The sequence below is a fragment of the Narcine bancroftii genome, chromosome 4 (genome assembly GCF_036971445.1).
Source record: "Narcine bancroftii isolate sNarBan1 chromosome 4, sNarBan1.hap1, whole genome shotgun sequence".
Classification (NCBI taxonomy): domain Eukaryota; kingdom Metazoa; phylum Chordata; class Chondrichthyes; order Torpediniformes; family Narcinidae; genus Narcine; species Narcine bancroftii.
In genome coordinates this window covers 212486246-212506294 of record NC_091472.1, presented here as the reverse complement: position 1 = coordinate 212506294, position 20049 = coordinate 212486246, and the positions used below count along the sequence as shown (strand labels likewise).

General features: G+C 39.0%; 1 protein-coding gene across 1 annotated transcript in view; it reads right to left on the bottom strand.

Moving 5' to 3' along the window:
- Positions 1-529: 529 nt before the first annotated feature.
- Positions 530-20049, bottom strand: part of mettl21a (methyltransferase 21A, HSPA lysine) — a 67300-nt gene continuing 47780 nt past the window's right edge. Inside the window, exon 5 of the mRNA XM_069933897.1 lies at positions 530-1691. The gene's annotated coding sequence lies outside the window, so the exon portion shown is untranslated. The remainder of the gene's footprint in view (positions 1692-20049) is intronic.

The window sequence follows — 20049 nt, the reverse complement described above, 5'->3', positions numbered from 1 at the left end:
TAAAACCATTATCCTGCTTCCCCTCAGAAGTATATAATTTTTGATAAAATTAATAAAACTGGTCATTAATTTCCTGAGGCTTATGTTATTATTGAATTTTTCTCTACAGCCTTAATAGTCTGAGACATCTGTTCAGCTTTCAATTGCCAAGCAAGTACCTAATGAGCTCTTTCCCCAACTCATAATAACGTTGTTTAGATCAATTAATTAAGTGCTCAAACTGATAAGTTTGTAAAGTATTATAATGCCATTTCAACCTCTCCAATGCAATTTTTAAAAAATCTTCTGTTACCCCTTTCTGAAAGTCCTTCTCTAACTCAACAATCTTATTTTCTAACTCTAAACTTTCTGCCATATATTGTTTCTTAACTTTCGTAGAATAACTCATGATCTGCCCTCTCAAATAAGCTTTCAAAGTATCCCATATTACAAAATGACTATCTACAGAATTAACATTTTCAGTCAGAAATAAAGAAATCTGCTCTTTAACAAAAGTAACAAACTCTGGTTTTTTCAATAACATTGCATTAAACCTCCATCTAAATGACAGACGAACTACCTCTGAACTTTCACAAGTAAAAAGTAATAATGAATGATCTAACTTTACTTTTATATTCAGCTTGTAATACTCTATCTTGTAAATGCACTGATACCAAAAATAAATCAATTCTTGAAAATGAATCATGTCTCAAAGAATAAAAAGAAAATTCCTTCTCTGTAGGGTTAACTTTTCTCCAAATATCCACCAAATTTAAATCTTTCATTAACACACTAATCATTATTGCCATCTTTGATTTCCTTATACTTTTTGGATTTCTATCCAAAAAAGGGTCAAGAACACAATTAAAATCACCACCAACAAAAACATTTTCATTAGCTTGAGTTAACAATAAAAAAAGCTTCTGAAATAACCACTCATCATTTATATTAGGGGCATAAAGATTCAACAAAGTCCACAATTCAGCAAACATTTTACAATTCATTCTTAATACTCTATCAGCATACCCCTCTAAAGATTCCAATTCAAAAGGTAAATTTTTATGAATCAAAATCGCTCCTCCTCTTGCCTTAGAATTAAAAGAAGAGAAAACATGACCAACCCAATCCTTTTTCAATTTCAAATGTTCTTTCTCAGTCAGATGTGCTTCTTGTAAAAAAGCAATATCAATTTTCATTTTTTTTATATAGGCCAATATTCTCTTTCTCTTAATTGGATTATTTAACCCCTGCACATTAAAAGTTGCAAAATTCAATTGAGACATTTTTAACTACTAATATAAAATAAAATAATGCTCCCCTCTATAATTCTTCTAAAAAAGAAAAACTCCCTCAAAAAAATTAAAATAAAAAAATGAAACAACAACAAAAAAACAATAATACAATAAAAAACACCCAAAGGTAGTAATACCCTAAGAAACTGGGTGTGGTAAACCCACTAGTTGCAGATGACTGTCAAAATTTTCAGTGTCATCCACCCTTCCCCCAGCCAGATACATAATAATAATTTAATCAAACACAATTGAATATAGTCCATATATTCAACCCAATGATTCCAAGCCCAACGACTGCTCCGGATCTTCAACATCAAGAAGACTTTGTGTCATCTTCTTTCTTTCCATTCTTTCCATTTCCATTTCCATTCACTCTCCTCTTAGGAGATAATGGAGGAGAAGATCCATTTCTTCGCAATTCTGGCAAAACCAAAGCATGTGATCATTCTCAGAAAATTGAGATTGAAAATTTCCATAGAAAACTTTCAAAATTGCAGGATAATGAAAAGCAAATTTGTAACCTTTTTGCCACAAAACGTCTTTAGCCATATTAAATTCTCATCGTCTTCTAATAACCTTGACACACCCTATTATGTTGAACCATTAATGGAGATCGATTCTGTCTTGCGTTCTGCACTGCCATATGTAAAATCATTTCACTATCTTGATATTTAAAAAAAAAATCAAAACTGCTCTCGGTGCTTGTCCTGGAAGTGGCCTTCTTCTCAGAGCCCTATGAGCCCTATCCAATTCCAAACCTTCAGGATAAAAACTTTTTACTCAGCACCTCTGGGATCCAGTGCTTAAATTTTTTTATTTGGTCAGCACCTTCTATATCCTCTGGAAGACCAACTATTTTCACATTATTCCTCCGACTTTGATTTTCCAATGAATCAATCTTCTTCATTAAATCTCTTTCCTGAACCCCCCAATCGACAAAAGAACCTTCCACTTTTTCCATTTTTTCTCTATTATGTTCTACCTGAGTTTGACACTCAGAAAAAGCTGTTTCAATGTTCTTAAAATTATCTTGCAGTGTCTACTGATTTTACACATTTATTAATATCACTTTTAACTAGTCATTTCCTGTTTCACAGTTGACATTTCATCACACAAAGTATTCATTTTTATATTCATCTCCATAAATCCTTGATTCATTTGAGTTGATATTTGTTTTGACATATTATTCATTTGACAAGCAATCCCTTCCAAAACAGTAAACACTGAATCCAGTCCAGATTTCACTTCCACTTTTTGAGATCAGCTTTTAATTTTCTTGAAATATATAAACAGAATCACACTTAAACTTATCACTATTGACTTAACTAACCTAGCTTAAACCCCTTCTAATTCTAAGCTCACGTGTATGTAATGTGTGTGTAAGTTCAGAAAAGTTATTTGGTTCACAGTCCAATCTCACTTCTCATTCCTTCAAGTTCACTGGTTGCGGAGGAGTCACGTGATGGAGTAGTGGCCGGACGGTGAACTCCAGCCCTCTCCAGAAAAGTCGGGAAAAACAAGAGAAAATACAAAGGCACAGAAATACAAGTTAAAGAAAAGTGAGTATAAAGGTGGAAAGAAGATGGAGACAAAAGGAGAAAAATCAAAATCAACGGAAAGAAGAGAGGAAGAGAAGACAACGGAGGAAAAAGGTGAAGGCCTTACCTGTCCGAAGAGGCCCGCTGTGGAGAGAAGACCCCACTACCTCAGGTCGGTAGAAAGAGAACTACAACAATGGCTCACAGAGCCGAGTAAAAGTGCGCAACCTCGCATACGCGACTCCTCGCGCATGCGCGATGCGCATGAAAAAAAACACACCGACGGGAGGGGGGACCAGCTGGGGAGTCGATCTCCACAGCCGGCAACGACAGCTGCAGAACACCTGCAGCAAGAAGAGACCACAGAAGACAATGGAAACAAGAAAGAAGAGGAGGAAAGGGCAGCAAAGAAACAACAGATGGTCAACCTAGAGGAAGAAGAAGAGGAAGAATACAGTGAAATAGATAAAGGGAAAGGCAAGGTAAAGGATATACTTGCTCTTGTTAGAGGATACATGGAGTCATTTAAAGAATGGCAAACACAGGAATTCAATGATTTAAGAAGAAGAATAAACAACACAGAAAAGAAAATAAATAAAATAGATATGACCTTAACAGAAATGGGGAAAAAAATGGACAAGATGGAAGAACGGGCAATAGCAGCAGAAATGGAGGTAGAAGACTTAAAAAAGAAATTGGAGGAATCTAATAAAAAAACTAAAGAGACACAAGAATTACTAGCCCAAAAAATAGATATAATGGAAAATTATAACAGAAGAAATAACATAAAGATAGTGGGCCTTAAAGAAGATGTAGAAGGCAAGAATATGAGGGAGTTTATAAAAGAATGGATCCCTAAGGCCCTAGGATGTCCAGAACTACAGCAAGAAATGGAAATAGAAAGGGCACATAGAGCATTGGCCCCTAAACCACAACCACAACAAAAACCAAGATCTATTGTAGTAAAATTCCTAAGATATACTACAAGAGAAAAGGTACTGGAGAAGACAATGGAAAAAGTAAGAGAGGGCAACAAACCACTGGAGTATAAAGGGCAAAAAATCTTCATTTATCCAGATATAAGCTTTGAACTCCTAAAGAAGAGAAAAGAGTTCAATGCAGCAAAAGCGATTTTATGGAAGAAAGGATATAAATTTACACTGAAGCATCCTGCGGTATTGAAAATATTTATTCCAGGACAACAAAACAGACTATTCTCGGATCCAGAAGAAGCACGAAAATTTGCAGAACAATTACAAAAATAGACTGAGGGATGAAGACGGGTAATGAGAGCAAAAATCATCACGATTGATATGTATGTGGGTAAAGACAAAAATAGACTGAGGGATGAAGACGGGTAAGGAGGGTAAAAATGACCACGATTGATATGTATGCGGGTAAAGAGGTATAAGAGTGAATAGAGACAATGGGCATATGTGAAAGTATCTGTAATTAGAGGAAAACATAGAGAGTATAGACAAGAATTAATAAGGGAAGGTAATGGAATAGAGAGAATAAGGAGGGAATTAAAAGAGTGACCTTTGTGACATATAAAAAGCGAAATCTTTTCTGGGGGGGGCTGGGTGGGGGAAAAGAGCGGTCACTGCAAAATCAGTTGACGCTTGCGAGTGGATTCGCAAATCCAAATGGAGAGGGGAGATGTGGTTGTCCGACAAGGGATAAAGGGCAACTCAGGAGGGGAAGGGGAGATTGGGGATAAAGAAGATAGAAATAGGAGAATAAGGAAAATGTTGGATGTTGTAGGAATGTTGTCTTATAAAGAGTTTAAAATAAGAAAACAGAAATGGAAAAGGAGGAAAGGTAATGATGGAAAAACGGAAAGAGAAGATACACAAAATATAAAATGGCTACGCTGAACTATATGACTCTAAATATTAATGGAATACATAACCAAATTAAAAGGAAGAAACTACTAAATTTACTGAAAAAGGAAAAAATAGATATAGCATTTGTCCAAGAAACACACTTAACTGAATTGGAGCACAAAAAATTAAAGAGAGATTGGGTAGGACATGTAACAGCAGCATCGTATAATTCAAAAGCAAGAGGAGTGGCTATATTAATTAGCAAAAATGTGCCATTTAAAATAGAAGAGGAAATAATAGATCCAGCAGGGAGATATGTTATGATAAAATGTCAGATATATTCAGAGCTTTGGAATCTACTTAATATATATTCACCTAACGAAGAAGATCAAAAGTTTATGCAAGATATCTTTTTGAAGGTAGCTAATACGCAAGGGAACATACTAATAGGAGGGGATTTCAATCTGAATTTGGATCCAAATATGGATAAAACGGGGAAAAAAATTAACAGGAAGAACAAAGTAACCAAATTTATAATTAAATCAATGCAAGAAATGAAACTTGTGGACATATGGAGGAAACAAAACCCAAAAGAAAAGGAATACTCATACTACTCGACTAGACATAAAACATACTCAAGGATAGACCTATTCCTGTTATCAGCCCACATTCAAGGGAGAGTTAGGAAAACGGAATATAAAGCTAGACTATTATCGGACCACTCACCCCTGTTATTGGCAATAGAGCTAGAGGACATCCCTCCAAGAATGTATAGATGGAGATTAAACCCCATGCTACTTAAAAGACAGGATTTTAGAGAATTTATTGAAAAACAATTAAAAATGTACTTTGAAGTAAATACGGAATCAGTGGAAGATAAGTTTATACTATGGGACGCAATGAAAGCATTCATTAGAGGGCAAATAATAAGTTATGCAACCAAGATGAAGAAGGACTATAATCAGGAAACAGAGCAGTTGGAAAGGGAAATAATAAACATAGAAAAAAAATTAGCAATAAAGGAAGATACAACCAAAAGAAGAGAATTGGCGGATAAAAAAATAAAATATGAAACATTACAAACATATAAGGTGGAGAAGAATATAATGAAGACAAAACAGAAATATTATGAACTAGGGGAAAAAACACACAAAATCCTAGCATGGCAGCTTAAGACAGAGCAAACTAAGAAAATGGTATTGGCAACAAGGAAAAAAGACAAACAAATTACATATAATCCAAAAGAAATTAAGGAAAACTTCAGAGAATTCTATGAACAATTATACCGAACCGAAAACGAAGGGAAAGAAGGGAAAATAGATGAATTTTTGACTAAAATTGAACTACCAAAACTACAAATAGAGGAACAAAATAAATTAACAGAACCATTTGGAACAGTAGAAATACAAGAGATAATAAAAAATTTACCAAATAATAAGACACCAGGAGAGGATGGACTCCCAATAGAATTCTACAAAACATTTAAAGACCTAATAATACCGCCCCTCCTGGATGTAATCAACCAGATTGATGAGACACAAAACTTACCAGATTCATGTAAAACAGCAATAATTACAGTGATACTAAAACAAGGGAAAGATCCACTCTCACCAGCGTCATATAGACCAATATCTCTGCTAAACACAGATTATAAGATAATAGCTAAACTATTAGCGAACAGATTAGCAGAACAGGTACCGAAAATGGTAAATTTAGACCAAACTGGATTTATCAAAAAAAGACGCACAACAGACAATATTTGTAAATTTATTAACTTAATTCATGCAGTAGAAGGAAATAAAGCACCGGCAGTAGCAGTTGCTTTAGACGCAGAGAAGGCCTTCGACAGAGTAGAATGGAATTACTTGTTCAAAGTATTGCAAAAATTCAGTTTACCGGAGAAGTATATTAATTGGATTAAAGCATTATATAAGGGACCGTTAGCGAAAGTGACAGTAAATGGACATGTATCAAAGCAATTTAACTTAAGCAGGTCAACGCGGCAGGGATGCCCACTATCACCATTATTGTTTGCGCTAGCTATAGAACCACTAGCAGAATCGATAAGAAGAGATAATAATATAAAAGGAATAAAAATAAAAGACAGGGAATATAAAATCAGTCTGTTTGCGGATGATGTGATAGTGTACTTAACAGAACCAGAACTATCAATAAAAGAACTATATAAGAAATTGAAGGAATATGGAGAAGTGTCGGGATACAAGATAAACGTAAATAAAAGTGAAGCAATGCCTATGAATAACGCGGATTTCTCAAAATTTAAGGAGGAATCCCCATTCAGATGGCAAAAGCAGGCAATAAGATACCTAGGTGTGCAAATAAACAAAAATCTAGGCCAATTATATAAACTCAATTACAATCCACTAATGAAAAAATTACAGGACGATTTAGAGCATTGGAAAGAGCTACCACTAACACTGATAGGAAGGATAAACTGTATTAAAATGAACATTTTTCCAAGGATACTATACTTATTTCAGGCATTGCCAATACAACTGACAGAAAAATTCTTCAAAGAGTTAAAGAAAATAATAAGGAGATTTTTATGGAGAGGGGGGAAACCGAGGATAGCACTAGATAAATTAACAGAATGGTATAAACAAGGAGGCTTACAATTGCCAAACTTCAAAAATTATTATAGAGCCGCACAATTAAGGTACCTATCAGATTTTTATCAAACAAGGGAAAAACCAGACTGGACGAGACTAGAATTAGATAAAATAGGGGAAAAGATACCTGAACACATATTATATAAATGGGACGAAAAATTGGTACAACATAGAACTTCTCCAGTATTACACCATCTCCTCAATATATGGAAGAAGATTCATGTAGAAAGAAATAAAATAAATTACCAAATACCAAAACTAATATTGACGCAAAATAAGCTACTCCCTTTTACAATAGACAACCTTGCCTTTAGAAAATGGGAAAAAAAAGGGATTAAAAGAATAGAAAATTGTTTTTCAGGAAGTAGATTCTTATCCTTTGAACAAATGAGAGATAAGTACAATATAACTGGAGATACAGCGCTGGCATATTACCAACTGAGATCCTACTTGAAAGATAAATTAGGAAGCAACTTGAGTTTACCAGAGGGAAGTAACCTTGAATATGTGATTACAGATACAATGTTAATCAAAAGATTTATAAAAAATATGTATATTAAACTGCAAGAAAAGGAAAATGAGGAAACAAATGGTAAAACTAAACAAAAATGGGAACAAGATTTAAATATAAAGATAAAAAAGGAAACATGGGAGAAGTTATGCTCTGGAACGATGAGAAATACAATAAATACGAGGCTGCGTATGATACAATATAATTGGTTACACAGACTATACATTACACCGCAAAAGTTAAATAAATGGGACCCAACAGTATCTGATAGATGTTTTCGATGTAAAAAAGAAAGGGGAACAACAATTCATGCAATCTGGACATGTGAGAGAGTAGAAAAATTTTGGGATGATCTCAATCAGATATTAAATAAAATAACAGAAAACAATATACCAAAGAATCCAGAGATCTTTCTCCTAAGTAACATAAAAAATAAAGAATTTGGAATTGACTTGGAAGATGCACAAAAAAGATTTGTCAAGATAGCCCTAGCCGTAGCAAAAAAATGTATTATGTCAACCTGGAAATTGGAAGATAATTTGAAAATACAACAATGGTATATAGAAATGAATAAATGTATTCCATTAGAAAAAATAACATATAGTTTAAGAAATAATATTGAAATATTCGAACAAGTATGGGAGCCTTACATTAAATACAATAGCGAAAACCTACCGGGAACAAACATTACCTAAGTTGATGGAAGGAGAAGAAAAGAAAAGAATGGACTCAGTAGAATTTCTGGTGTATTTTTGTTGAATGACAACATTGTCTAACTGAATTAATGCAACCTAGATTGTATACCTAAAATGGATGAGGGGGGGGGGGGTGGGGGGGTGGGGGGGTGGCTTGGGAGGAGGGAGGGGGGAGGGAGAAAAAGTCACTGTAAATGTGTGGAAAAGAAAAAGTGTATATCATGGCTATTGTGATTTATGGTGTGAAAAATAAAAAATTTAAAAAAAAAAAAAGTTCACTGGTTGCCTGCAGGCAATTCTTATACTGTGCACAGAATTTAACATTTCTGAAGTTCACCAGGCTTTGTTGCTTGAAAGGTAAATGGTTACTGCTCAGAAAGGTTCTTGTCGGTTTTCAGAGAGAGATTTGCCATTCCAGGACATCCACAACTGATGTACTTCCATCAGCCTCTTCAGTGTCTTGCTGATGAAACTTGCCCCCCCCCCCCCCCTCAGGGTTCTCCAGATGATAACCTCTTCCTTTCAAGTCACCAAGTGAAACATTATGCAGCCAGTCCTCTCCTCTTGCATGAACCACAAAGGCTATTTCAAGCTGTCTTCCAAATGGGGTTTTCCATAAGCTTTCTAGCTTGCCCTGTTCCAGTCCCAGCTGCTTTTGCTACTTCTGTACATTTTCTCTCTCTCTCTCTCTCTCTCTCTCTCTCTCTCTCTCTCTCAGAGAAAGCCTGTTTTGCCTGTTTTATTCTCTCTTCTTGCAAAATCACACAAAACCCTTTTAGAACAGCAAGTTCCCCTCCAGACAATCTGTGGCTCCGACAAGCTCCTTCATCTGTTGCCTTTTTGTTAACAACAATCTCTTGCATACTCTCCAAAGCTTTTGCAAAGGCTCTGAAGCCCCGACATGTCTAGTATGAGCAGAGGTCCAGTATTTTAAATGAGATGTTTTTAAGTGTTTGCATATGACCTACACTAAAAAACCTGCCCCAATTTATCTCCCAAAAACATATCTATATTACTCTGTCACAGTGGCAGTAGATGATTGCTTCCCTGACTGGAATGAAGTGCGAATGCCCACAAATGGTGTGATTGGAGTAAAGTCACACAGAAATGCTGGAGGAACTCAGCTGATCTTGCAGCGTGTGACCTGTGATGTGCCTCACGTTTTGTTGCTTGGACATTTATCATCTAGGTTACTGATGTAGATAACTGTGTGGTAAATTACTCCTGTTCGGCTCCGAATCGTGGGTCCTCTACCGGCATCACCTACAGCTCCTAGAACGCTTCCACCAGCGTTATCTCTGCTCCATCCTCAACATTCATTGGAGCGACTTAATCTCCAACATCGAAGTACTCGAGATGGCAGAGGCCGACAGCATTGAATCCACGCTGCTGAAGATCAAACTGCGCTGGGTAGGTCACGTCTCCAGAATGGAGGACCATCGCCTTCCCAAGATTGTGTTATATGGCGAGCTCTCCACTGGCCACCGAGACAGAGGTGCACCAAAGGAGAGGTACAACGACTGCCTAAAGAAACCTCTTGGTGCCTGCCACATTGACCACCGCCAGTGGGCTGATATCGCCTCATACCGTGCATCTTGGCGCCTCACAGTTCGGAGGGCAGCAACCTCCTTTGAAGAAGACTGCAGAGCCCACCTCACTGACAAAAGACAAAGGAAGAACAACCCAACCCCAACCAACCAATTTTCCCTTGCAACCGCTGCAAACGTGTCTGCCTGTCCCTCATCGGACTTGTCAGCCACAAACAAGCCTGCAGCTGACGAGGACATTACTTCTCCATAAATCTTCGTCTGAAAGCCAAGCCAAAGAAAGAAGAAGAAATTGGATCAGCAAATTTTCAGATGACCCTGAGGTTGGAGGTGTAGAGGACAATGAGGGAGGCTTTCAGAACTTGCAGTAGGATCTAGACCATTGGTTCCCAACCTTTCTCCCACTCACATTCTACCTTAAGCAATGCCTATGCCATAACAGCTCTGTGATTGGTAAGGGATAGCTTAAGGTGGGATGTGAGTGGGAAGGTAAGGTTGAGAATCACTGCTCTAGACTCAATTGTGACTGAAATATTTGGTTTGAGAAATATTGTCAGTGGCCCATTTCCTTTGGAGTTCTGAAACCGTGCACATAACGAGTCAATGAGGGATGATTAAAATAGTGGTTTTCAAACTTTTTCTTCCCAACCATAGACTCTCACTAATCACAGAGCACTGATGGCATAGGGATTACTTAAAGTGGAAAGTGAGTGGAAAAAGGTTGAGAACCACTGAGCTAGAACATTTGACTGCAAGCAGATGACATTTAATGTGGACAACTATTTAATGAGGGCAAACAGTGGGGCATTGCAGGGTGTAGTGGAGCTGAGGGATCTGGGAATCTTGAAAGTGGTGTCACAGGTAGGAGATAAGGAGAGCTTTTAGCATGTTGGCCTTCATCAATCGAAGTATTGAGTACAGGAGTTGTGATGTTATATTGAAGTTGTATCAGACATTGGTGAGGGCAAATTTGGAGTATTGTGTGCAGTTTTCTGGTCACCTAATTACAGGAAGGATATCAGTAATATAGAAGAGTGGAGAGAAAATTTACAGTTGAGTTACAGGGAAAGGTTGATGTGGTTCCCTTGAGTGTTGGAGAATGAGGGAGATTTGACAGTGGTACTCAAAATTATGAGGGTAAATGGAAGCAGGCTTTTTCCACTGACAAAAATGAGAGGTGAAAGGGGAAATGTTTAAGGGGAAATGTTTAAGGGGAACTTCATCACTCAGAGTGGTAGAAGTTGAACGAACTGCTGGAGGGAGTGGTGGATGCAGCTTCAATTTCAACATTTAAGAGAAATCTGGACAGAGGCATGGATAGAAAAGGAATGGTGGGATCTGGTCCTTGTGCAGATTGATTGGACAAGATAGAAAAAGATGAACCAAATGGCCTGTTTCTTCATATTCTATGGTTCAGCTGTGAGCATTTTTAATCATGTGTTGCCATAGTTTCCCAGAGAAGATAATGTTGGGTGGGAATTTCACTGTGATAGTATGACCATGTTGTCCTCATTCTTCTCGGTTGTGGCGGTTATTGGTCTGGGAAGCTTGGATGTGTTGGTCAAGGTTAAAACCTTGTGTTTTTTTAAACTCTTAGTTAAGAGAACTATTGTTTGTAGTGTTACCATAGTGACTATGTCATAATATCCGCCCAGACTAATGACTTGCTCATTATTCTGTGAGATGTGGAGGAAGTGTGAGCACGAGAAATTTTTCTGAGTTTTTTTGTCTCTTTAAATATTGTTGTGTATCTTATTGAAGTTTGAGCTTCTTTATATATGTTTTGTATCTCTATCATTGTTCTTTCTTTGGCTTGGCTTCGCGGACGAAGATTTATGGAGGGGGTAAAAAGTCCACGTCAGCTGCAGGCTCGTTTGTGGCTGACAAGTCCGATGCGGGACAGGCAGACACGATTGCAGCGGTTGCAAGGGAAAATTGGTTGGTTGGGGTTGGGTGTTGGGTTTTTCCTCCTTTGCCTTTTGTCAGTGAGGTGGGCTCTGCGGTCTTCTTCAAAGGAGGCTGCTGCCCGCCAAACTGTGAGGCGCCAAGATGCACGGTTTGAGGCGTTATCAGCCCACTGGCGGTGGTCAATGTGGCAGGCACCAAGAGATTTCTTTAGGCAGTCCTTGTACCTTTTCTTTGGTGCACCTCTGTCACGGTGGCCAGTGGAGAGCTCGCCATATAATACGATCTTGGGAAGGCGATGGTCCTCCATTCTGGAGACGTGACCCATCCAGCGCAGCTGGATCTTCAGCAGCGTGGACTCGATGCTGTCGACCTCTGCCATCTCGAGTACCTCGACGTTAGGGGTGTGAGCGCTCCAATGGATGTTGAGGATGGAGCGGAGACAACGCTGGTGGAAGCGTTCATTGTATCTCTATCATAAATGCTTTGTTATTCATTGTTATGGAAGTGTTAATGTGAAGCTATGCAAAATATTTATATGTTTTATCAATTAATTAAAACTACATGAAGTAACAGCCACAGTTTTGGATTTATTGGATTAAAGAGATCGAAATTCAGGATATCGTAGCTCATGCTTTTGCAAGGTGAGTTTAAAATTAGGATATATTAGAATAAGGAAAGTATCATCTATAGTGTTTTTATATCATCTTTGGCAAGTTACTCCAATGAATCTTGTACCTCAGACATCCTGGCTATTTGTTGCAATCATATTCATTCAGGCAAATCGCTGATGTGTGGAAACGAGATGAGAGTTTATAGTTGTACTCACAAGTGCAATGCACTGGAATTCTTGCTACACAGATTCATAAAATGCATTAACTGTTGATGAAATTGCCACGTGAGAAGAAAATGGTCAATATAAATGGTTAGATAGATATTCCGTTAATGTAAAAGTAATGTTGCAATGGTGCAGACAGGTCCTTAGTACCTTGGGAGTTATACAATAGTCAGGATAATCTTCTTTTGGCGATCCATCCCGTAGGATGATGATGGTTCCTTTCAGACAATTTGTAGGGTTTGTTATGTATGTTTTGTAGTGGCTGTACAGGCCGGTCCTTGACCATGTACCAGGCAGGTGAGGCCTGGAGGGGCAATGGGTAGTATGGTGAGTCGGTTCTTTAGCTTGGAGGTGCTGCGCATCAGGCTTCTGTACCTCCTGCCTGAAGGGAGCAGTGGGAAGAGTTTGTGGGTGGGTTGATGAGGACCTTTGGTGATGCTTCACATGATCATTTACAATGAAATGGGCATGACGGAGAAGGATTTGGTGAGTCACTTGCCACAGCGCAGCTGCCCCTAATGCAGGCAAAACATGTACAAGGCTAGCAGTCAAATATCTGCCCTGTGGATATTAAGGGGAGGGCATTGGCCTTTGGGAAAGGTTATGTCTTTGTGACAGATTATGGGGTTTTTAGTTAGGTCACACAGAGATATAAACACTTCAAAACAGATCTCATTTAAAATGCCAGAGCTCTGCTCAAGCCAGACAGTCCAGGCTCTGGGTGCTAGGTGCCTTTAAAAAAACTTTGAAGAATGCCTATAAGGACTTCACAAGTGGGTGTTAATTTGACATGCTGTGAAGTAATGGATTATTGTTTTGGAAAGCAACAGATGAACGAACTCAAAAGATTAAGTCTGGAGCCTTGATCCGTCTGAGTGCAGTTGGCTGTTCTAAGAGGGTCATGTGGTTTTTCTCAGAGAATTCATTTCTACAGTTCAGCAGCTGAGACTGGAACAGGACAAGCTGGCAAGCTTGTGGAAAAACCCCATTTTGAAGATGGGTTGTGAGTGCTTAGTTCAGCCTGGTCAAAACCATGGTGACCTGAAAGAAAGAGGTTATCATCTAGAAAACCCTGATGGGGCAAGTTTCTTCAGCAAGACGCTGAGTGGCTGGTTACAAGGAATCAGTTGTGGGTGTCCAACAAGCCACAAATCTCTCTCTGAAAACTGACAAGAACCTTCCTGAGTGGTAACCATTTACCTTTCAAACAGCAAAGCCTGGTAAACTTCAGAGATGTTAAATTCTGTGCACAGTATAAGAATTGCCTGATACAGGTGAACTTGGAGGAGTGAGGTGAGATTGGACTGTGAATCAAATAACCTTTTTTGAACTTACACACACATTACATACACGTGTGCTTAGAATTAGAAGGGGGTTAAGTTAGGTTAATAGTAATAAGTTAAAGTTTGATCCTGTTTTGATGTTTAAAGATAATTAAAAGCAACTTTTGTTTAAGTATCCATTTGTCATGGTGAATATCTATTGCTGCTGGATTTATGGGTCCTCTGGGCTCATAACATCTTGCATCAGTTGGCGAAATGGCAAAGAACAACTTTCCTGATGAACAGTAGGGTCCTGGGGAGTGCAGGTACATAGTTTCATGAAAGTGGCAACGCAAGTGGACAGGACGGTGCAGAAGGCATTTGACACACTTGCTTTCACTGAGTTCATGCTGGGAGTCTGTCAGCAATCTAGAATGTTTCTTTTGTGGCTTCCTCCTGGCCCAGAGACCAACTTTAATTTAAACTGCACCACTATCAAGATTGGGTAATAGGACACAAGCAGGAGCTGAAGGTCAGGGGATGTGACCGTTGATGTCTGATATGACTCTGCAGTGATCATTCAGACAACAGAGTCTGATACACTGAGTGAGAGCATGTCTCCACATCACCTGACCCTGCAATGCTGAGCTGTGGGAGTGGCAATCTTTCAAATAAGAACTGAAACTGCCTTTCCATACAAAGGATCTTACTGTAGGGCAAGGAGTTGGGGATCCCTCCCATATTCAAGATTATTTTATTGTCATGGAAATAAAACCAAAAATGTGATATTACATGAAATGGCAAAGATTTGCCATCATCAGAAATTGCAGTCAGAGAAAGAGAAGCAAAGAGTCACTCGCCCGCAGTGAGCAGTGACCCTACTTTGTCCTAGTGAAATTCCTGGGAATTCGGGACATCCCAGGCCTTTCGCACCGCAGTATGGGCCCTTTCTGCCCACAACCCCATGCAGCCCAATTGACCTATAACCCCTGATTCGATTCAGAGGGTGGGAGGAAACCGAAGCCCACGGGGGAAACCCATGCAGACACAGGGGAGAATGTACAAACTGGTTACAGACAGCGCGGGACACAATCCTCCGGCCTGATCACTGGCACCATAACAGTTTTGCACCAACTATATGTTCATTCAGAGAACATTTAATTTTACAATTTTAAACTAGTGTATTTTTTTTACCGATTATTTTATTCTTATTCATTTTTTTTTAATTTATGGCACTTGATCTATTTATTTATTTATTTTGCTGGTTGCTTGAGGTTGCCGGTTGCATGAATTCTGGATACCAGGGATTTTACTGTGTCTGGTTCCTGTAATGTGGCAACTTTGCCTCTGCACTTTGAGAAGAATTTCAATTGCTGCAAAAGACATTCAAATGTTTTAAGGTCACAAAGATGTGATGTATAACTTTTAAAACTCTCTGGTTCTAACCAAGCACACACAGAGAGACATGGGAAGTGGGTCACATGTTTTAGCACAATTAGGACCTACACTGAAACTGACGCTGCCGGGCATGCACGAGTCCGGGATCTTCTTGATAAGGTCTGGGCTGTGGGGGAGGCCGGCCAGCGACAGGCTGAGGATCTCGGGCCTTCGTCGGTTGGGATTTTAACTCACAGCAAAACAAGTAACCCAACAATAAGTGCAGGTGAAGAAGAGGAGAGAAGTCCTGCCATGTTAGAATGGACCCAAGAAGAAGCTGATGCTGGTGTTGAAGTTAAGGAAGGTAGGCCTCAAGGAGGAATGGGCAGGTCTGCTTTTGATGCAGTCCTTACAGTATTAGAAGGTATTGTTCATCAAATGGGCAATATGTCAACTCAGATGTCTACACAGATGGATCGTGGGTTTGTGGATATGTCAGTTAAAATGAATAATATTTGTGAAGAAGTGAGCATCTGTAAAGAAAGATATGACTGTTGTTAAAGCTGATGTTAATAGATGTTTGAAAGTTATGGACATGGTGCAAGATAATTTTTTAAAAATTGAAGGGGCAGTTTTTGATTGTAGAGAACAAGTGGAACGGAATAGAGAAAAAATAGAAAAAGAGGAAGATTCTTTTGTAGGATGGGAAATTCAGAAGAGAGAATTACTGAAGATTGATTCTTTGGAAAATCAACGGAATAATGTGAAAATAATGGGACTTCCAGAAGATATTGAGGGTTCAGATCCAGTGAAACTTTTTTTTAAAGGATTTCAGATGTTTTGGGTATTGAATTTTTTCCGGATGGTCTGAAGTTAGACAGAGCACATAGAGTGCTGAGGAAGAAACCTGATCCAAGTCAACCACCTCGAGCAGTTTTATTTTGTTGTTTGAGATATCAGGATAGCCAGAAATAGTTTCTCAATAACTACCAAACCAGTTCTCTGCAAAGAATGTAGCCCATCCATTCCTTTCTAATATAAAGGGTCATATCATTAATCCTCTTGTATGATTTATCAATGATATTTTAGTCATGTGGTGTGAGCCCTCAAATCTGTGAACATCTATACAGCTTTTTAGATATTCAGCTTTCCTACCTTCTATGGATTTTGTTTATATTAAAATCCATTTGCTCCTGTTTTGCCAATTCATTTGATCTTTTCAGATTTATTGTCAGGGTACACACACGACATCACATACAACCCTGAGATTCTTTTTCCTGCGGGCGCGGAAGAATTGCACACAGTGTCAAACATGTAAACAAACAAAGAACTGGGGGTGGGGGAGGGAGTCACGTGTGGCAGAGCAGGTGGAGTAGCCATGATTCTCAGAGCTCCCGAGATAACCAGTGAAAATAGTGAAAGACACAGGCAGAGAAATGACAGAAAAGGAGCAGAAGAAAATGGCTAGAAGTTGTTGAAAATGTATAGATCTGGAGAAGAAAGATAATACAGAAAGTAACAGTGAACTCAGCACAGCATGAAGTGCAGGAGTGGCAGCCTGGTGGCAAAGAAAATGGTAGGGCCTGTTTGAGGCACCTGCGTGTGAAGAGAACGACCTACTGGGTTGGAGGACAATGAAACCCGCTTGTCGGCGGGCCCAAGTGTGACAGAGTATATAGAGGTGTTTAGGAGACAAATTGGGAAAGGTTTGTTAGAGCAGGTCACACACAAACATTTTAAAACACAGAATTTTTGCAGGAGTTTTTGCAAGAGAGCTCAAAGTCATGATGGACTGTTATTTGCAAAAGGCAACAAATGTAACAACAGGCAGTAAGTAGCAACTTTGTCTGAAAACAGAATTTGCTCTCTGGAAGGTCATGTGATCTTTGCAGGCAGAGAGCAGGAAAAAACAGGCTTTGCTCTCAGAGTTGGGAGTGAGAGAGAGAGGAGAGACATAGACTTTGGTTCCAGAGGGACAAGCTGGCAAGCTCTGGAAGATAGCCTGGTCAAAGGAGAGGACTGGCTGTCCAGTGTTTCCCTTGGAATAGGGGAAACAGAAAGGAACTCTGTACTGACCTGAAAGAAAGAGGTTATCATCTGGAGAATCCTGAAGGGGGCAGGTTTCGTCAGCAAGACACTGGAGTGGCTGATTAAAAAGGAATCAGTTGTGGATGTCCTGGAACAAGAAAAACTCTGAAAACCAACAAGAACCCTCCTGAGTGGTAACCATTTACCTGTTAAGCACCAAAGCCTTTTGAACTTTATTAATGCTAACTTCTGCGCACAGTGTAAGAATTGCCTCCAACCAGTGAGATTGGAGTGTGAACCAAAGAACTTTTCTAAACTTACACATACAGTACACATATGCGTGCTTAGAAGTAGAAGGGGGTTAAGTGAGACAATAGAAATAAGTTAAAGTTTGATTCTATTTTCATGTTCAAAGATATATAATAGCATCTTTTGTCGTGATGCATATCTATTGCTGCTGGAGCATCTCCATGAGCGATGAGGCAGCAACAGCATTGCGAGTGGCTGCAGCGGCAGTGAAGACAGAAGTGGGAGTGGTGATGGCAGCGATGATGGGCTCTGCAGGCGGTAGCAAGAGCAGGCGGGGAGGGGCGGTGCAGGAGAGACTGTAGAGGAGGAGGGTGGCCCCTAACCCAGACCATGCATCTTGAGGTGAGGGTGGAGGACCAGGCTGCACCGGGAGAGCGGCCTTACCTACATCCTGGAGGCAGCAGTGGCGTATCAGGGGGGAGTGTCTGGAGCAACATGGAAGGAAAGGGGGAGAGTGGTCAACTGGGAGGCCTGTCATGATGGGTAGGGGAGAGGAAGGGAACAGGGAGGAGAGAAGGAGGAGGCTTGGAGCCCTCCATGGAAAACATCATGAAGACAATGGAGGCACTGGTTGAGGTCTCTGAAAAAAGACTGAGGAATGTTTCAAAAGATTTAACATCAGAAATAGGGGAATTCATGAGGTCCATGGGCAAGGTATCTGGAAGGATGAATTATGGTGAGTCAATAGGATGGAGGACAGTGTAGAAAGGTTCGAGAATGATAGAGACCTAGGGGTAATGGAAAGCCAAATGATTTGGGATAAACTAGGTATGTTAGAAAACCTTAACAGGAGAAATAATATTAAAATTGTTGGACTTGGAGGGGAAATACTCCATTGTTTTTTTAAAAAGGTGGATCCCTGAGATATTGGGTATGGAAAGGGGAGGAGAGGAACTTCAGGTAGACCTCGTAAGACTCCGGGGATACCAAGATAGAGAACGGATCCTGCACCCAAAGGTGGGCAAGAAACAGAGGTGGCCCATTAGAAGATGGGGGGGGGGGGGGGAGGGTTCTTTTTTCTCTCCCCCTGATATGTGAAGAACTGGTAAAAAAGACAGAAGGAATATGATATGGCAAAAAATAAAGATATTGGATTTGCATTAGTGTATCCAGTGACTTTAAAAGTGTTACTGTCTGGGGTGAGGAGTTTTTCTCAGAAGATAGAGGCAGTGAGTTTTTCTAAGAGACTAGTTGCAGTCCTGGAGGATCCCCAAGGAAGATAAAGAGGTGGTGGGTCAATGATTGTAAAGGTTAAAAACCTTGTGTTTTTGATTTTTGTTGATTTTGTGCCTTTTCCTTTAAGAAAAGTTTTTGTTTGTAGTGTTACCATAGGGACTATGATGTCATATGCCACAATATCTGAGCAGACGGGGAGCTTGTATCTCAATCTTTGACGAATCATGAGATATGAGCTCAAGATACTTTGATTTGTCTTAATCTTGTTTATTTTGTCTTGTATCTGTTTAAAATTGAATATCATGATATCATTATACAGTAAGCTTTGTTTATTCATCATTATGAAAATCTTAATACAAAGTTATGCAAAATGTTTATCTGTTTTATCAATGAATTAAAGCTACTTAAAAAATTTTTTTTTATTTTTCACACTATGAACCATATTAGTCAAAATACACACAAACATTTCCCTCTTCAAGATACAGTGTCATTTTCTCCCCTTTTTACCCCCCTCCTTTCCCTCCCTCTTTCCCACCCCCCCCCTCCAAACCCATTAAACATTCAACATGTACAACAAAATAAAACCATTAAAGAATGTCATCACATAATGAAAATAAACAAGAAAATTGTGTCATCTACTTTTACACACTGGGTCAGTTTATTTCGTCTTCTTCTCATTCTATCATTTTATGGGGTGGAGGTCCGCGGTAGGCCCTCTCTGTTGTGTTCCATGTATGGTTCCCAAATTTGTTCAAATGATGTGACTTTATTTTTTAAATTATATGTTATTTTTTTTCCAATGGAATACATTTATTTATTTTCATGTACCATTCCTGTACTCTCAGGCTCTCTTCTGATATCCAAGTTGACATTATACATTTTTTTGCTACAACTAAGGCTACCATAATAAATCATTTTTGTGTTTCATCCAGTTTAAGGCCTAATTCTTTACTTCTTATATTACTTAGAAGAAAGATCTCTGGATTTTTTGGTATATTGCTTTTTGAGATTTTATTTAATATCTCATTTAGATCTTCCCAAAATTTTTCACTTTCTCACATGCCCAAATTGCATGTACTGTTGTTCCCGTTTCCTTCTTACAGCGAAAACATCTATCTGATAATGTTGGATCCCAT